The sequence below is a fragment of the Balaenoptera borealis genome (genome assembly GCF_965194805.1).
Source record: "Balaenoptera borealis genome assembly, chromosome: 21".
Classification (NCBI taxonomy): Eukaryota; Metazoa; Chordata; class Mammalia; order Artiodactyla; family Balaenopteridae; genus Balaenoptera; species Balaenoptera borealis.
In genome coordinates this window covers 7186661-7206678 of record NC_138880.1, presented here as the reverse complement: position 1 = coordinate 7206678, position 20018 = coordinate 7186661, and the positions used below count along the sequence as shown (strand labels likewise).

At 44.2% G+C, this 20018-nt stretch overlaps 1 protein-coding gene across 3 annotated transcripts in view; it reads left to right on the top strand.

Annotated features, from left to right (window-relative positions):
• ZMAT4 (zinc finger matrin-type 4) overlaps positions 1-20018 on the top strand; it is a 422482-nt gene that overhangs the window by 318294 nt on the left and 84170 nt on the right. The window lies entirely within an intron of this gene.

Here is a 20018-nt window from a genome sequence, read left to right as displayed (position 1 = left end):
GGTACTTGAGTTGTTGATGAGTAGGTGTACAGGAAATAAGCAAGTTGGTCTTACAGGTAGCAGAGTCACATTGAAGTGAATTTTAGAATATCACTCCAACGTTGGATTGAAAAAGCTGCATATTGGAAAATTCGAGAAACAGAGACAACAATTGAGTGATTATTAAGGTAGTCCAGGCCAGAACTAGGACCATGATTGCAGGACTGCGTGGAGTAAGAGAGAGGGAAACTATCTTAGACAATAATAGTATTAGGAGTTGAAGAAAAGGATGAGTGAAAGTGAGCTTTATGAGATAACTCCAGACTTCAGAGTCAAGAACTAGAAGGATGGGGGGTGGCATCACTTGAAGAAAGGAGGAGGAGCCGACTTGATACAAAGAGGAAAATGATGAGTTCACCTTTAGTCATGTTAAGTTTGAGACGTGTGTGTGGAGCATTAAGAAAGATTTTCCACTAAAACATTGGATATAAGACTTGGCAGTGAGGGTTGGTGGTACAAAATCAGTTAGGAGTGTTTCCATACCTGTGGACTTGGGAATCCTCATATAGGTGGTTGTTAAAATGGAGAACATGAGTGCTGTTGAATAAAAAGGATAAAGGGTGAAAAGAGAGGCCAGCAAGCACGAAACCCTGGAAATAGCAAAATTTAAGTGTGGGTAAAAGATATTATATGATGGACATCCAAAAGGAATAGTTATAGAGGTGGGAGGATCGTATGGCTGGTATCTCAGAACACTGGATGGATTTTTAAGAAGGAGGGAGTCATGGGCAGAGTCAAATGCAGGAGAGAAGTCTGGTAAGGTAAAGTCTAAATGCTATCTGGATAGTCTGGAAGTGGGCTGTGTCGATGACCTCAGTAAAAGCAGTTTGTGGAGTGGTCGGGAGAGAAGATGGATTGCGGGGGTGTTGAAGGAAGAAGAGAGGGGAGGAAGGGACGATGATGGTGTGGACTGTTCCTTGAATAAATTCACCTTGCATAGAAAAGGGAGAGATCCGGGAGGAACGGGAGCAGAGAGCTCAAGGCAGGAGGAGGACCCACACTCCGAGACTGGAGGGATCATGGGTGTATTATTAATCGGAGAGAAGGAGGCAGGGGGATCTGTACTGCAGGAGGTCAGTCTTATCAGTAAACAGGAAATGATCCTCTGCTGAGAATGACGGGGTGGGGACTGGAGGAGAGACCGTGCCCCTTTGCAGTGAAGAACATGGGCTCTGACATTAGTTAGTGGGCACATAACTCGCTAGTTGTTTGACATTGAGAAAGTAACTTAACCTTTCTGGGTTTTGGTTTCTTCATCTGTAAAATGGGTATACCAGGACCTATCTCATGGGGTTGTGAGACTCAAATAAGATCATTACCGTAAAGCTAAGCACTGTGCTTAGCTTGGGCGAGCACTCCAGTGTGTTAGCTGCTACTTTTGTTGTTGTTGTTGTTTTTAATCTTGAAGACTGTGATATCTGAAGATATCTGAGATCGTGACTAAGAAGTATGGATACTTGGGAGGTGGTTGATGAAGAACAAATAAAAAGACTGGTGAATGCTACTGATGACCCAGCTGGGATGGATGAGGAAGTGGCATGGGGAAGAATGACATTTCCCACAAAGATGTTTAATTGATTTCCATGTATGTAGGATTGTTTGACACTTTCCAGAGAGCTCTGTGAGGGTAGAAGTTTATACCTAGTTTTTTCATTGATGTACTTCCAGAACGTAGATTACTTTGTTAATTTTTTGTTTTTGTTTTTGTTTGTTTTAAAGATGGTGGTAGGTTTGTAATTCATCAAAAACAGAAGCAGAAATTGGTGGTAATCTTGACATTGGTGGTAATCTTGACATTGGTGGTTGTAGTTGAAGCCTGCTCTAGTCTTGCCCTTTACCCAAATACGAAAGCCTTTAAGTGCCAAAAATTACTCAGGGGTGACCAACCTTAACCTTATATCATGTCAGGTTATAGCTACAAGGAATTTTAGGGACAGAAATACTGAGATAACAAGAGCTATGCCAATGGATGTGATGATTAAATGAAATCATGTGTGTAAAATAGCTGTTGTACTTCTTGACAAAGAATGTATAATCAGAAAGTGTTTATTTCTTTCCTCTCCCCTAATAACTAACACAGTCACTGGCTTGGGAATAGATTCTTGCAGAGAGTATAATATGGAAGAAATTATGCTGGATTGAAATTCAGGGGTCCTGAATTCTCATACCACCCATATCACTCATTATCTGTGAAACTTAGGCATTCACTTTATGTCATCTACAAAATACATAATAATAGTTTTCCTACATTCCCAATGGGATTATTGTGAGGATCAAATGACATCAGGCATGAAATGCTATGTGAATGTAAGGTGCCATTATTTTGGTCCTCAACGCCACCTGTGACCCAGACAGACATTTCTATCTTGGGATGAGACTCAACCATGCCTTTGGAATTTTTTTAGCGTTTTTAGGCCCCGTGTTCTTGTGTTGGCACAAGAAACCCAGCTGCTACCTTGAAACACAATATACCACCTGTTACTTCTAACTAACTCTAAAACATTAGAATGTCTGTGTTTCCTCTGTATTAACTCTCTATTGCTGTGTAACAAAGTATCCCCAAACTAAGTAGCTTCAAACAACACATATTTGCTATCTCACAGTTTCTGGGAACCAGGAATGGTGCCTGACAGAGGCATCTGAAGGCTTGGCTGGGACTGAGGGATGTGCTTTCAAGATGGCGCGTGGACCTGGCTATTGGCAGGAGGCTTCTGTCCTCACCACACGGCTCTCTCTCCATGAGATGGCAGCTAAGTTCTTCCAGAGTGAGAAACCAGGAGGAAGAGCAAGGAGGAAGATACAGTGCCTTGCGTAACCAAGCCTCTAAGGTCACACACCATTTATTCTACTCTTTTCTCTATTTGTCAGAAATGAGTCTGGCCCCATGAAGGGGAGTTGGGATGGAGACCGGGCTCCTCCTCTTGAAGGGAGGTGTGTGAACGAATCTGGGGACATATTTTAAAGCCACCACAATTCCCTAGAGTCCAAGTCAATTCGCAGTCCCTTTGGACATCACCTGCCACCGATGGTGATCCACTTAGCGTGGGGACCTCATCTTCCTTCTCACTTCTCAGTCAACTTCACCTGCTTGCTCAAGTTCTCCCAGTAGAGTTTGATTTATGTTTATCCGTATGTGCTAATACACTATCTCCTTTAAAAACGAACATCTCTGGAAAGATGGAACATAGTGCCTGGCACAGAAAAGAGTTCAATGAACATTAGTTCAATGTACTGAAAGATCCCTAATGGAAGTAGTTTATCTGACCCTTTCCAGGACACAAGTTTTAGTAAGTGGACGTGAGGATTTGGAGAGTAGGACAGGGATCGGGGAAAGAGGTCCAGTGGGAAAAGGAAGAGAATCAGGCACTCAGATCCCAGCTTTACAACTGCACGTGTTTACGGAAAGCTGGGAGGTCCGGAGGTGGCCTGCAGTCTCTGGCAATGGCAGCAGCAGCAGCAGCTTGATGGGTGGGAAGATGACCTTGAGAGTGGGAACCACCCTGGGGAAATCTCCCAGATGCAGCAAAAGAAGAGGTCTCTTCAGGACTGGAGAGCCCGAAGGAGTGAGTGAGTCCAGCGAGGTTCAGAGAGGGTTATTATGTGAAACCTTTCCAAGGAGATTTGAATTTTGGAGAAACACCAAGCTGTAAATTCATCTCAGACATTTGCAAATGCATTCGGTGCCACGACAGCCCTGGCTGTCGACCCAGCCAGTGTTTATTGAGCCGCAGTTGTGTGTCAAGCGCTGTTCCTTTGGCGTTCCCATTTATTATCTCATTCGATCCTCGCAAACACTGTATGGGAAGTTTTATTATTATTCTCCTTTTATAGGACATTAGTGCTCAGAGAGGTTATGTGCTTTGTTCAAAGTCACCAAGTTAGCAAGGGGCAAAAACGGGGCTTTGAATCCAAGTTTTTACATTTGATTATATCACAACCTTCCTCTCTTAAAATGAGAAATTGCAAATGCAGATACATGCTGGATTAACGAACATTTCTTAAAACATAGCATCTCTCCCTAAATAAAAGATGGGTGTAGGGTAAGCCCTAGGCTTATCTCATTCCATGAAAGGTACCTTGCTCTTGATGACATGGTTTCCCTTCAGTGACGTGTAAAATGGGGGCGATGATTTTCTTTGGGGGTCTCTTCTGCAAATCCATGCCTCTCCCCACAACAAACTGCCCATCTTTCGCAAACATACAGGCTATACCTAATCTAGCCTCTACTACATAACAACTAATAACAGCCTAACTACCAAAATAGTCCAACAAAACAAAATTACAAAATGTCAAACACTTGACTTTCAGTTATACTTTAAATTGCAAGGTCATTAGGACAATTCGATATCTTTCTTACTGGCCTTACCTGTTAGAATTTGCTCATCCTCCATTATTCCTTCAAGGAAGCAAAACATTTTCTCTCTCTCCCTTGAGTTTCTCTAGGCTCTCTGGTTTCCACCCCTGCCCTCCGGGCTTGTGTGCCATCCATTCAGGGGTTCGTTCATGTAGGCAGTAAGCATCACTCATTCACTCCTTCACCATGTATTTATTGAGCATCTACTCTGTGCTGAGCACTTTTCTAGTCAGTGATGAACCATTTCTGGTTGTGGGCCAATCCCTGTGCTCAGCTCTCTGGACATAGAGATGTTGTGTAAGACGCCACGACTGTGATGAGGCCCTGTAGTATAGTATAGAGGCATGATGGCATTTCAGCGGGGATACCATGGAGACGTGTGACTATTTACTTCTCTAATATGAGCAGTGCTATGATTAGTTATAATATATAGTATGCTGTTATTATATACGATGCATTGTTTTACCCAGGGGTCATAAGACACCTTGGAGAGGACGTGTCGGATAAAAAGCAGGCTTTCCCGACATGGCCATCGTGTTAGTCTGGGACCAGCTCCTCTGGGAAGCAGATGCTAAGAGGATTAAATGTGCAAGAATATTATTGGGGGAACAACGGTGAGAGAAAATGCGGGGTGATCCAGGAGAAACTGAGAAAGCTGTCAGACCACACGGCTGACCCAGGGTGAAGGAGAGAAGGAGGAAAGATGGGTGGAAGTGTCCCAGATTCCTGTCGTCCAAGGAAATCAGGGCCATTGGAAGACAGAGAGGAAAGCTGTCTCAGAGGACCTCCTGCCTTCAGGGGAAGGATCCGCCTTGACCTCTCAGCTGCCCTCTGTCTTGCTCTGGTAGAAGCAGTCAGAGGACTCTGCACTTGGGTCCCTTGGTCTGAAGCCACCCTCCCTGTGGAAGCAGGTCCCTGAGGCATGTTCTCGGGGACCCACAGTGGCTGTGAGGCCAGCTCTCCAGGCTGAGAGGGCGGATTAAGCAAAGCATTTGCTTATAAAGTGTTTTGGTAAATTTTAGGAGAACTCCAACCTCAATCTGGCTAAGTTGCATTTTGGTGGAAATGAGGATGGATGAGGGCAGGTATTGAGAAATAATAAGCAGAGATGTTCCGTAGCTAAATCACAGAGTCTGATATGTACATCTAAGGGGTTTAGGCAGTGAGGAGACATTGGAGAGTTTTAAGTAGGGAAAGGACCTGATAAGGTTTGTTTTTTTTTTTTTTTTTTCTCCAAATAAATCAGTGGGTGGATTAGAAGATGTGATAAGAAACAGGGAGAGCAGGTAAAACAGGTTATGTTCTGACTATCGCAGTAATACTGGAAATGCAGAAGCTTGGAAAGGTGTTTGGAAACTAGAATTAGCAACACTTGGTCACCAGTTGTGTGTGAAGCGCCTTTGATTTCCAGCTTTCTGGCTCGGGCACTAGACAGTGGGGTCATTTCCTCAGCTAGAGAGGGACTGCATGTAGAGACACTGGTTTGGGGAAAAAAAAGAATGCTTTTTGGACAGTGTGGCATTTTAGATCCCTCAGCACTGATTTACCCAGAGCTCAAATGATGACTCAAGGCTTCAGATGCAGACTGGGAGTTGTGAACCTTTCTTTCCTGGGAGGCATTTTAACAACCCCGGCATGGTCAGCGGCCGCCTTGAATCGTGTAAAGTGAGGGGTTTAGTGAGCGTGCTTCCCTTGCATCTGGGTATCGATTTTGACCTTGGTCTACTTAGCAGAAGTCAGTAAAGAGAACAACAGCCATGAATTTCTCATCACATGGACAAGGTACCCTATCAGCCCGTCCCTGTCTCTGTCTTTCTCTGTCCCTTTGGGAGGATGCGTCTTTGCTTTCTCCAGACAGGTGTGTGGGGTGAACCTGCAGACACTGGTCACACCCTTATCTCTGAGAGCTGATGATGGATGGATGGAGGGGAAAACATTACCTGGCTTCCTTGAGCCAGCAAGGCAGAAATCAGCAGAATCTCTAGTAAAACAATGTGCTTTGGTTCCAAACTTCATTTCCATTCTTTAAGTTTCATGACATTCATTCAGGCAACATAAAAATTTCCAAGCAAAATTGTATGCATAAATCACACCATCTTGGGGCAAAGGAGAAAAGAAAGAAAGATTGCTGTGATTCTCTGGGGAATGTGAAGAGGGTTCTGAAACAGCATTTTTAAAGCACTTACCAGTCCCAGGAGGTATCTAAGTACTTTTGTTACGGGGTGCAACCTCCTGCTACCGCAGGGTGGGCCAATAAATCAGGACACAAGGTATAGGGACAAGGATAAAGACTTTATTTGGAAAGTCAGCAGACCAAGAAGATGACGGACTGCTGTCCTAGAGAACCTTCTTGCTGGGGTCTGGTTGCTAGTTCCTTTTATGGAGCAAAGAACGGGGGAGGTGAGGAAGTAAAGTAAAAAGGCCAAAAGTTGTTGCAGAATCTCCTGGTTTCGGCCAGACTCTGGGAGGGTGTGTGTTAATTTCTTCTTTCCTGCAGCCATTCACAGGTGGACCGGGTCAGAATGTTTCTTGTGAGCTAAACAAAGGTATTTTAGCTTAAGGCTTGGGACGGGAAGCAGGGTCCCCAGAGATGGACCATTATGTACCCTTGAAGCTCTAGGCAACATCCCTTTAGTGGTTAACTTGTAGCAAAAGCAATAGAACACAAGGTTAAAGTGAAATAAACAGATCCAATATGGAGTCAGATTTGTTCTTCCTTAATTGCACTTTGTATCATTTTTCCTTCACCTTCCCTGTCCTCCTCCTCCTCCCTCTCCTCCTTTTGTCTTTGTCTTTATCTTGTTTTAATTCACTAAATCCTAAAGGATGAGGGCACTCCTAGGTCCAGAACACACTGATGGTTTTCCATCTTGCTCACCATAAAAGCCTCGGCCCGTACCAGCCTACAAAGGCTGCACTCACCTCACCGTTGTGCCTACGGCTTTCTTGTCCTCCTCCAGACACACGCCCCGCTTTGTTACTCCTTGGACACCTCAAGAGAGCTCTGTCTCAGAGCTTTTGCCCTTGCTGATCCCCTGCCTGCTCTTCCTGACAACCACTGGCAATTTCCCGGCACACGCAAGTGGCAAGTCTCCTGACCACTCTTAAAAATTACAACTCTAATTCCTGCCTTGCTTAATTTCTCTTCATATTCCCTATTGCCTTCCATTATACTGTATAATTAACTTATTCTCATCCAACACCAGCCTCTCCCTACCAAAATATAAGGCATGGACTTTTGCCACTTTGATTTCCTGCTGTGTCCTCAAGCACATTACAACAGTGCCTGGCTCTAAAAGGGCGACTATTAAAATTCCCATTCATTTTCATTAATTACTAAATATTAATAATTAATAGTAATTAATGGATATTAATAGGACTGGGCTGAAAAGCTGGCATGGTTTCCCCAAGTCGCTTATTTAGTAAATGGCAAGGCTTTAATTCACATCCAGATCTGTGTCTGGCCCATGATCCATGTCCTATTCACTACACAATGGTTTCCTTCCTCTCCGAAGAGCCGGCTAAATACCTTCCTATATTCAGGGGGTGGCTTCTGCACAGGGGTTCCTGCTTTCCAGACTGAACTGTGGTCAGGGATCCGATTGTGCGAAGGCAGGAAAGGAGAGAAAGGTGATCGGTCACGAGCCTGCGGGGGGGTTTTCTGCTTACAGGAGTTCAATGCAGGTGCCTGGGGAGATCACTGGAAAGCTTCTTCCTGAAGCCCAGGCTGGATCGCCTGCACACAGACTCTGGGAAAACCAGTGCCACACGCGAGCCAGCCAAAGGTTCCACTTTGACTGCAGGCACAGATGTCTAATTGGAGCTTGCTGTTTATTAACACAAGTTGCTTTACCATTCGGAAATGGGAGTTAATCAAAATATTGCAAATGCTGCACCTTGAGAAATGTCACCCCGGGTCATGTTTGCATTTCCATATTTGTTCCTTGTTAGTTTGGTGTGTGAGTGTGTGTGTGTGTGTGTGTGTGTGTGAAATGCTTTAAAAAATAATTACGCTCTACTCAGACCCACCCCTGGTAGCAGGATGTGTCGGAGTCTGTTCAGAGGATCTGGAAGATGCATCGTTGAGCCATATTTCGGTGCAGCTTGACGAGCTGCACATAACCTACATTTCTGTAGCAATCGGTTAGAGCAGAGTGCTTCCTGACCCTGGCAGCTCACAGGGAGCCTCGGAGAGCCGGGCTCCCCGCCCCCTTCCCTACCTGCCAGTCGTCAAGGAGTAAAGGTCATGGGCTGGAAGGGATAATTATGCTGCCTCAGGAACCGGTGCTCCCCCCTGAGGACCACTGGAATGTAATTCATTTCTTCACTCTTTCCTCTCAAGTATTAACAAAGTCAACAAAAAAGGCTTTTCTTCTCCACCAGGACTTGCCAGCCCTGGATGAGAGCAGTCAGCATGAATTTTAATCAGAGAGTCTGTTTTTCAGCCCTGAATTTTCCATAATCCATTTTTTTTTTTTTTTGTCTATTAATTGAAAGCGAATATGCGTAGAGTTTGAGAACTGATGGATTTGGACGCCTGGGAACCCAGTGGCTCACATGCAGAGCTGCGCCGGCGTGCGCCTGTCGGCAGAGCCCAGGCTTATGTAAGGGGTCCGTTAGAAGATGATGTCTTTCTTGTTAAAGTGATTCACCCTGTGGTTCTTTAAGTGGGTCAGCCAGTGCTGTGAATTAACTTACACAAAAGGGAATCACATTTTCTCTTTATTTATTTTTATTCTTTTAGTAATGAATCTATAGAGGGGGTGAGATGCACGCCCTGGGTAAGGGGGGGGGTCTCCTTACCCAGATCTTCTTTTTTACTGTATCTGGGCTTTTGCTCTGCTTTGTGTGCTTCCAGCTACTCTACCCTGCTTACCTTTTCCAGGTGTGTGACTGTCATGATGCAAGGACCATGCCCACCTGCCTCAGAATGGTCCGAGGCAGGACCATTCTGCCTTCGTCCTGTAACTTCTCCTGTGATCAGAAGGGCCCTGGAGTGATGGCGTTTGAACAGGGACACATAGATCGTTTTTTGGTTTTTGGCCAAGATTTAGTGAGGGGGTATCAGTGTTTCAGAGGATTACTGGAACCAGAGCAAATCATGCCTTGGTTGTGCTTTTCCCACTTGATATTCTATAACGTTTTTCTTCTACTTACTGACTGTATTAGTTTCCTAGGGCTGCTGTAACAAAGTACCACAAACTGAGTGGTTCGATGACAGAAGTTGATTGTCTCCAAGTTCTGGAGGCCAGAAGTCTGAGGTCAAGGTGTTGGCAGGACCCTCTGAAGGTTCTAGGGGAGAATCTGTTCCAAACCTCTCTCCTAGGCCCTGGTAGTTCCTTGGCTTATGGCAGCATAATTCCAATTTCCACATGGCATTCTCCCTATATCTGTGTCCAAATTTCCCCTTTCCCAGCATCTAAAGATGCTGGTCATATTGGAATTGAGGCCTATCCTACTGCAGGATTACCTCGTCTTAACTAATTACATCTGCAGTGACTATTTCCAAATAAGATCACATCCTGAGGTTTTGGAGGTTAGAACCTCAGCATATGAATTGTGAGGAGAGAGGGTGGGGGACAGAATTCAGTTCATAACACTGGTCATTAGTTATCTGTTGTTGCCTAACGAATTACCCCTAAACTTGATGCCTTATAAGAATCCAGGCATGGCTTACCTGGGTTCTCTGGCTCTGGGTTTCTCCTAAGGCTTCCATCAAAGCTGCACTAGGGGTGCATCTACTTCCAATCTCCCTCAAGTGGTTGTGAGCAGGATCTAATTGCTTGTGAATTGTTGAGATGAGGGTCTCTATTCCTCACTAAATACTGACCAGAGGCATTTCTGGGCATGGGCAGCTCACAACCATCTGAACAAGAAAGCAGGAGGGCAAGAGAGAGTGAGATGAGATGGAAATCACAGTCATTTATAACCTAATCTTGCAATAATACTGTCCATATCCTAATTGCTAGAAACAAGTCGTGAGATCCAGCCCACACTCAAGGCGAGGGCATCACACCAGGACATTGGTACCAGAATCCAGGGACCGTTGGAAGCTCTATTAGAAGCCACTTACCACGGTGTGTCCTCTGAGTCGTCGTCCTTTTTCATGAAAGCTAATACATGCTTGCTCCCAAGTAGTTTGCTTGACCTGCTTCTTGCCAGTAGGAAGTCTGGGGTCTACTGGCCTCTTTTCATTTTGTACTGTGTCACTCCTTTTAGTCCAAAATGACAGTGTTTCTGCTGATACCATTTTCTCAAAAGCTCTGTGGGATTTCTGTGAATCCAGTCGGGGTTCACTGTACTAGAACAAGGTCACATCCACAAATCTCTTTGAGAAGAGCCTTCCTCTAGCTTTGGGTCCTGTTGAGAAGACCAAGAGTCAATGCCCAATTGTCCCATTGAGACAACCCGGAAGGCACACCTTCAGTCTCTTTACAGGCTGCTGTGCAGGACCCAGTAACAGCCCATGCTTTGATCTTTTTGGAGTCTTAACCCAGGGTTCTGCAGTCTCATTCAGCTCTGTCTCTAGACCACATTTTTCTGACAGTGCTTGGAAGCCATTTCTTAATTTTAGCATCTTTTTCTGTCCGGAGAGGCTGAGAATTTTCAAAATCATCAAGTCTTGCTTCCTTTTCTTTTAACAGTTCTTCCTTCAGTTTCTTACTCTTGCAGTTTACTATAAGCAGCAAGATGAGGCCAGATGGCACCTTCAACCCAGCTTAAAAATCTCCTCTGCTGGATCACCAAGTTCATTAAGCTGGTCAAGACCACTTTGTGAGGGGGAAACTATATTTTAACAGCCCCTCCCGTGCATAATTGCAACCCACCCCCCATGCCATCTCCCTGCTCTTCCATTCTTGCTCCACCATTGGCTTCATTGCCCTTTGCAGTCCCTGACTACTTAGGCCAAGGTTTTCAGCATCCCCAGGCTGACGAACATCTTGTTTCCAATAGCTCAAGTCCGTTAGATTCAAGTCCTTGGACACCCGGAAGTCCGAAGTGATAGAGATTCATCATATAAGCAAAACACGGATGATGCTGTAGTTGGCTAATATGTTATTCCCACAACACTATCTCAATTAAAATGTATAAAATAGCCTTTAAGGAGCAGTAACGACACATTATTGCACAAAGCTATAATTCTAATGATTTACGTTTGAATAGCTTTTCCCACCCATTTTACCGTTTACAAAGAGTTTTCATTAACCTGCTTATTCCTCACAAACATCCTTTGCAGGAGATATCTTTTCCCCAGTTTCGAGCTTTGGGAACGGGGGCTCAGAGAGGTCAAGTCATTTTCTATCAGTTACATGATTTAGAGGATGTCACGTGACATTGGAATTTCAGACTCCACACCTGCGTGCGCCACTCTGCATCGTAGATGTCCTCCGGGGACAATATGGAAGGTAGAGTCGTTTGGAGTCGGGGATCAAGGTGGATATTTTTATTAGGATGATTTCTAGATGTGGCTGAATTGTCTCCGCATCTTTGAGTTTCCCTACCACAGACACTGCAGACACCACTGCCCTCTCTTTGTAGTGTGTGTTTTGTTTTGTTTTGGTCCAGACCTGGGTGCCCTGGAGGATGCTGTACCAGACCACGGTCCTCCAGAGGCTCTCTGTGAGCACAGGCTGGCTTTCTTGGTCCTCTTCCTCGGCCTTTTGGCACATTTATAAGATAGAGTTTGGCTCTACTGGCAAAATGTCCTGACAGCTTTCCGTAGTGAATTTGGACATCTGCTGAAAGGTTTGGCTGTGTTTATAGCTGGTGCTGATTAGCAAATAAGCTGAGTCTGAAGGGAAAATAAATTAAAAAGGAAAGGATAAAGTTGGTATAGAATCTTCTCTATCTGTGGATTTGTCATTTTGGAGTTTGTGATCATTTAGATGGGGCTGAACTTGGAGCTGGATGACCTAAAGGGTTGAGTCTGTCTACACTACAGTGACTTTGGCCAGGCCACAGGATTCTAGCATGATGGAGGTTAAAGCGCCTAGAGAATATGTCTGTCCATCTCTTGATTGAATAGTTGAGAAACTTGAGGCTTGGGGAGATGAAGCTATACTTGCAGTGTAGCCATTAAGTGGTAAATCCAGGCCTAGATCTTAATTTAATGCTCTTTCTGAGGTCACTTGTTCCATCACACAATGTTTTGGTGTTTTGATAAGAATGTAAGAATTGTCAAATAACTTGTTATAAAATTTGCATTGTTATGTTCGTCCAGCAGGCTGGCTCAGGGTACCAGGGTCCTCCGTGACCCCTCCGTGGCCCATGTGTTGGTACAGACCCCCATGTTGCCTCCAGCAGCTTCCTGCCCTCTTACTCTCTATCTTGGCATCGTCCCCCTTGCAAGCTGGCTATATCCCATCCCACCAGATTTCCCAGTTACCATCTTAGCAATCAGTGTTGCTTTTCAGCTTTTATCACTTCTGTGACCCGTCCTTCCCTTCCCTCTGACCTCACCACAAACCCCATCAACACATGCTTCTGCCAATGTGTTCCTTTGCTTCCACTACTCCATTTCATCGGCCTTCGACCCATCTCTGCCCAAGGGTCAGCTTTGGGGAGTGGTTTTCCCCTTCTAAAATTGCTGACCTGAGCATACCAGGAATTAGCAGGAATTGCTAGCCTCCAGGTTGTCAAAAGACAGGTGCCCCAGGATGTTTGCATGAGAGCTGAAGGAGAGGAAGACAGTATATCAGGAGTTTGGACATTTCCCCTTTCCTGATCCCAAACTTAGAGCCACTGAAGTGTTTGAGAGAAGAGTACAGATTATTTGAACATAGTGATGGTCTGTCTGTCCGTGAAATGCACCCATTGTTTTTCTTCATTTTATTTTACATTTGAGGGAAATTGATGGATTTTAAATGGTCACAGAACTTTTTTAAAAAGAACTCTGATTTATGTTTCAAAACATCTCTGATTGCAGACACCTTGATGGTTCTAGACCATCACTGTCCAATAGAAGATCCTGTGGTGATAGAAATGTTCTGTATCTACTGTATAAAATGCAGTAGCCACCAGGTACAGTGGCTTCGGAGAGCTTGAAATGTGGCCCGTGTGACTGAGGAAATAAATTTTTAATTTTATTTAATTGTAATTATTTTACATTTAAATACCACATATAGATACTGGGTACCACAGTGTAGTCTAGACCACTTTAGACCTTTTTTTTTTCTTTTCCTGCCGGAGGGGACATTGTAAACCCATCAAATATTAGCATTCCTCCTACCCCCAGTATCTTTATGTTATACTCTGTGGTTTCCCATGACCTTTCATGACTCTGGAAACACATAGAAGCAGAGATGCCCTTGGGTTCTAGAAGGCATGTCTCCCTTCCACACCCTGCCTCTGTTCCCGCCAGTTACGTCAGCCACAGTAATCGACTTCGCCTAAAGCAAGGGCCCATGCAGCAGAGTAAATAATACCAGTACTAATAATGATAATGAGAGACCACATGTATTCCTTGTTCCATGTGCACGAGATACATAATACTTACAGGTGTTAACTCATTTAATCTTTTTTTTTTTTTTTTTTTTTTTTGGCTGTGTTGGGTCTTCGTTACTGCGCACGGACTTCCTCTAGTTGCAGCAAGCGGGGGCTACTCTTCATTGCGGTGTGCGGGCTTCTCATTGCGGTGGCTTCCCTTGTTGCGGAGCACGGGCTCTAGGCGTGCAGGCTTCAGTAGTTGTGGCTCGTGGGCTCAGTAGTTGTGGCTCGTGGGTTCTAGAGCTCAGGCTCAGTAGTTGTGGTGCACGGGCTTAGTTGCTCCGCAGCATGTGGGATCTTCCCAGACCAGGGCTCGAACCCGTGTCCCCTGCATTGGCAGGCGGATTCTTAACCACTGCACCACCAGGGAAGCCGAGCTCATTTAATCTGGAAACAGCCCTGTGAGCTGTTATGCTATTATTATATCATCCCCATCTTATGGATCAGGAAACGGAGGTAAAGGCCACAGAGCCCATGAGTGCCGGCTCTGAGATTTGAAGTCCAGCATTCGATGGTGGAGCTCACTCTCTGACAACTACAGAGCTGCCTCTGCCTTATTCGCACTGCAGAGAAGCTTCCGGCCTGCCCCCTGCACCTGTTCGGGGCCTGTCCCACACGGAGGCGGGGTTGGGTGCTGTCCGCTAAACCAGAAGCAGAGCCAGAGAGGTTTGCTTCTGCGGTACTGCAGTGCAGTTGTGGCACTAGTTACCTGGGGTCAGCAAAGCCTTCACGAGGTGAGGGCATAATCCTGCATCAGGCCACCTTCACTTCCGACACCAGCTGCAAGTGCAGGGGGTCCCCAGACTATCTGTGCTTCTGGCCAAGGGCTTACAGATTCCAGGGTCCCTCCCCCGCCCTCAGGTTCAACAGTTCACTAGAAGGAACTGCAGAACTCAGGACAGCACTAGACTTATGATTACAGTTTTATTATAAAGGATAGAAATCAGGAGCAGACAAGATGCACAGGGTGAGTTCTGGGAGGGTCCCAAATGCAGAGCTCCTATGCCCTCTCCTTGTGGAATTGGGGGTACCACCCACCCTCCGAGCACATTGATGTGGTCACCAACAAGGAAGCTTAACTGAGCTTCAGCGTCCAGAGTTGTTATTGGGGTTTTGTTTTTTTCAGTATGATGGATTGAATCATTGGCCGCGTGACTGACCTCTATCTCCAGCCTCCCTCCCCTCCCCTGCGGTCGGTGTAGCACCATTTGGCTGAGAGCCTCAACCCTCTAATCGCATGGCTGGTCTTTCTGGCATGGCCAGCACCCATCCTGAAATTATCCTGGGACTCACCATGAGTCACCTTATTAGGATAAACTATCAGGGCCCACCATGAATACCAAAGACCCTCCTATCACTTAGGGAATTCTAAGGGTTTAGGACCTCCACCCAAAACCTGGGACAAAACCCAGCTAAATTCCTTATTATATAGCACCTGCATCAGAAATGTTTCTTTCAAGTGGCTAAGATCAAGGATAAGGACCTTCGAATTTCTAAATTTTAGTGGTTACTAGACATATTCATACATGTTATCTCGTTTAATCCTCCTGAAACCCCCATGTGGAAGGTATTCTTGGTGTCTTTGTATTATAGATGGATAAACTGAGACTAAATAAAGTTGAAAATGCGGTACACGAATATCCGGGTAGTAGCAATTGGTGCTGGAATTTAAAACCAAGTTTCCTAACTTTAGATCAGAAGTCCCTTGAAGCTATAAGAAGAGGGGTAGAAGAAGATAAGAATAGAGATAGAGATGCTTTGAATTCTTAATTGTGTTTCTTGTCTGAAAATGCAGGATGGAAGCGGACTTGGCCAGGATAGGACAGGAAATGAGGACTGTGTGAATCTGAGTTAGTTTCCTTCCCAAGGAGACGATGATTTCCTCTCTGGTTTTTCTTCATGGGTTTATTTGGAGAAACTCATGCATCAGTAAGTCCCGTGTCAGGCCTTATCCCAAGCATTGAAAATACAGAAATGGACAGAGTCCCAGGCTTCTTTGCAGGGGGTCAGAAAGTAAATGCGAGATGGCCATAGGATGTGGTTAGAAGAACAATAGAGGAAAGCACTTAAGGTGGGCACCTATTCAGGGTGGGGTAGGGGGAAGAGAGAGTCAGGAAAGATTTCCTGCGGGAGATAAAGTAGGAGCTGGGGCTTAGAAACAAACAGGGATTAACAAGGCCTAGAGTTCTATAAGGAGATGGTACTGGAATCTCTTGCCTCAGTCTAGGAGGCTGATGGGTCCTGGTGATGCCCCCAAATGTAGTGCTTTGAAGGTTTCTTGCTCTGTTTGCATCTGCCTCAGCTGTGGCTAGAACCCCAGCATTGGGGGAATGGGGGCTCGGGGTGCGGGGTGCAGACCTCGGGAATGCTGAGGGTAATGGCTGTGCCCAGGGCTCCACGGGATTTCTCTTCTGTACAACGAGGACTTCGGACTTCCCGACATGTTCCCTGAGAAATGTTAGATGCCTCTAACATTTCATCATTTTGTGATTTTATGAAAAATGTTTTGCAAAGCAAAGGAATAGAGTAAACAGGATTATAAAGAGAATATTTGCCTTCTTAAGGGAACAAATTGTTCTCAAACACATCAGGAGCATTCATTTGCATATAAACAATGCAAATTCTATATGAGCGGAGGAGGCTTGTTTTCTTAGGTGTTTTGGTAAGTTAATTACCGATCGTTCTTGTCAATTGTGCTGCACTAGGTATATTAGGCAGTGGTAGAGCTGCATTCATTTTAAATATTGTATACTTTGGAATATTTGCAATTCTTTGAATGTTCAGAATATTTGAGTTTTCTCTGATCTAGCCTGAATTTTCTTAAATTATTTCTGTATGTAATGGATTATACATATACTGGATTTGCATTTCCAAGAAGGTTTGGAGAAGTCCATCTTGTGTAGCCCAGCTGAACCCCATCCACTTTTAGTTATCTGGGGTTGGCTCAGGACCACCCAACAAAGTTCATACAATCTGTTAGGATGCAAAGCCCTATCTGTACTTTTAACTTCCAATGTCTTGTGGTCTTTCTGCATCTTTCTCCCCCTATAACTATGGAGTGCCCCCCACATCAATCAGACTACATAGACTTCCACTAATAATTAACACTTTGCAAGTATTTTATTTGTTTAGACAGCTCTTGAAGATTTGGTCATCATGGAGTTAGTGCCGTGCACAGAGCAAAGCTGTCTTCTTGGTTCTACTCTCTCCATGCTTCATCCCCTTCCCCCTTCCCCCTCATTCTCTTTCTCTTCTCCCCTTTTTTCCCCACCCCACTCATTCCCTGCCATTCACCCCTCTCAGAAGCAAAACACACTGCACCCCTTGTCTTAAGTGTAGCAGTTTACCAGTCACTTCCTGTCGCTTGGGCATTTTCTTGGGGTTTTGTTCTCTACTCCTAAGTGGTTGCTCAAAAGATTCCAGATACATTTCTTATTGTGTTACATCTTGCCAGGGTTATTTCGTGAAAGGGTATCTTAAGGAAATATGCTTCCACTAAGTGGGATGAGAGCAGCTGCCGGGGATGAGTTCCCGGGCAAGAAGAAGAGCCTGTGCAGACTGTAGAAGCACGTGGGAGTCTGGCCGGTTCAGAAACCTCAGGTAGTTCTCTGTGATAAGAGTTCAGGGTGATTATGAAGGTGACCGACCAAAAGATGGAGCTGGAGAAGCGGGCAGCAGTCACATCGCAGAGGAACCTTGTGATTATATTTTTCTCCAGTGGGTGATGGGAACTTAGTGAGTCAGTACCCCAGTGCGAGGAAGCAGCAGAGCTGGTTGCAAAGCTGCCAGATGGAAGACCGTGCAATGTCAAAGTCCTGGAATAGGGCATGGGTGGGTAGGGGATGCCGAGGAAATACATGTTGATGAGCGAATCAGGAAGCCAATGAGATTTGTGGTTGATTGGTTATGGGGTGAGGGAGAGAAAGAAACAAGTCAGGGAAAACCCCGAATTTCTGCCCTTGATTCTTATTTGCCAAGTTAGGGAATGCAGGAAAAGAAAGAATAGAGATTGGGAGATGTTCAGTTATAGAAACATAATTTAATCTGGAAACATAATTTTAATAACATTGTAACTATCAATAAATTGGGCAAAGATGACAAGCCCTTGGACGTCCTTCAAGACACAGACAGCAGGCTGAAAAAGTTCAAAGTCACAACTGCCCAGCAACATGTTTGTGGAAGACTCTGGAACATAACTCCTCATCTGATGAATCCTGGCCATATCATTTCATATAAGCCACGGCTCACGACTTCGTGGTTCATGTCACTGTAAACTTGCTGCCTGGCTGTCAGAAACTGGGCTTGATCAGGGCTGAGGATGTTCACTCTGCTTTTTAATTGGTTTATCAAACAGCCTAAATTCAGCCTGGGATTAATGATTCGTTACATTTTTCTCTAGTCACCACTTTAAACACACTTGGTCTGAGCACTTTCTTTCCTCCTGTCTCTCTCCTTGATAATATCTAAGAAGACTGTGTACATTTCTGGTCATTTTCAACGGTGAGAACAGTTTAATTTCAGTATTTAAGACTCCTTTTCAGGTATGAAGTCCTTATCAGATGACATAAGACTTCTATCTCGCAGCCCGTTCCAACATCTTTGCTCTCTGGACCTTCCTGGTCAGATCTGTGAAAGGCGTGATTAGTGGAAAGAAAAGCTTTTTTCACTAACTGGTCCTGCACATGTGATTTTCATCTGGTTGGGACCCTGGAATCCAAGACCTGCCTGCAAGCTCATCACACCCCTCCTAAGGCCGGAACTCCGACAGGGAAGAAGGCAGATGGGACCCCAAACCCCCTGACGTGGAACCTTCTCTTCTTGAAGATCAGAGATATCCATCCCGCATTGTTCTAAGCTTTTCTCACTGCATTCTAAGTCCCTGAGAAAAGTCCCAGTAATCTTTAGTTACAGGGTTTTGGGGCTTTTTTTTAGACAATGACACAAAGCCCACATTGTCATCATTTGTACCATGATATAAGTCGAAAATAAAGTGAGCTCTGTGAGTATGATTGGTATGAATACCATGCAATGGAAATTGTCTCTTCAAATCGAATCACGCTGAAGACTCAGAAAACAAAGACTGTCCCTCCCCACAAATGGAAGCTATGTAATGAATTCTTTTTTCCCCTATGCCTTTCTTCAATTTTCTATTTAAAGAAATTTCTGAAAATACATGAATTATGCAGCTTATCTCTCGGATGGAAAAGAATTTTCTCCTTGGATTGGATGACTGCATATTTATTAATAGCAGTAAAAATTTCCATGTTCTTTTGTATCAAATGGGATGCTGACTAAAATATGAAAGAGCCTTTCCAGCAATAATAACAGTAACCAGTAACGGCTGAATAATTATAAAAGCTGTATGGAATTGAAAGGCATTTTAATTTGTCATTACTTCTATGTGTTTAGGAAGGATCTGAATAATTATTCTGACCATAAAAAAGAAGAGTGTACTATTTTTCCTCATTATAGGATTATGTTCTTAATGTACCACTTTTACTATAAGTTAAAAAAAAAAAAGCAAAAAAAAAACCTCTCTTGTGGTTTCTTCTAACAATGTAATCATGATTGAAGTCTGCTCAGCTGGGAATATATTTGGTTTTCTTACTATTATGTAGAGATACTGCACTTCAAACTCATTTTCATTTGAAAAGTGTTCATCTTTGCAGATTCTAAAAATGAGATTATGCTTGTTTGCTTAGTGAGAACTTCCAACCTTTATGTCACATTAATTCATGAAGATGACAAGGACTATAGAATTTCCTTAGGTCATGACCGGATGGTAGCAGAAACTGAATATGAGATCCTAAAACAGGATTTTTCTTTTTATAACAACTATTAAAAAGCATCAGTGTTTACCAGGGTCATTCCAAGGCAAAATTTCAAAGCTATTTTTACCCAAAAAATGCAGGTAGTCTCCATTTTCTTTTGGTCTGCATTATCCCAACAGCATTCAGTTCTTACTCAGGTCCTAAGAATATTTTATGACAGCACTGTTTTTTGGAAAATAAAATGTCAAGATATGCTGTGTGCTTCTAGGTGAGTGATAAGATTATTCCTTTGTGGCATGTGAATTTTCATTTACCAGATTTCCACTAAGATATTTAGATCTTAGTGTTGAGGGATAGGAAAATCTATG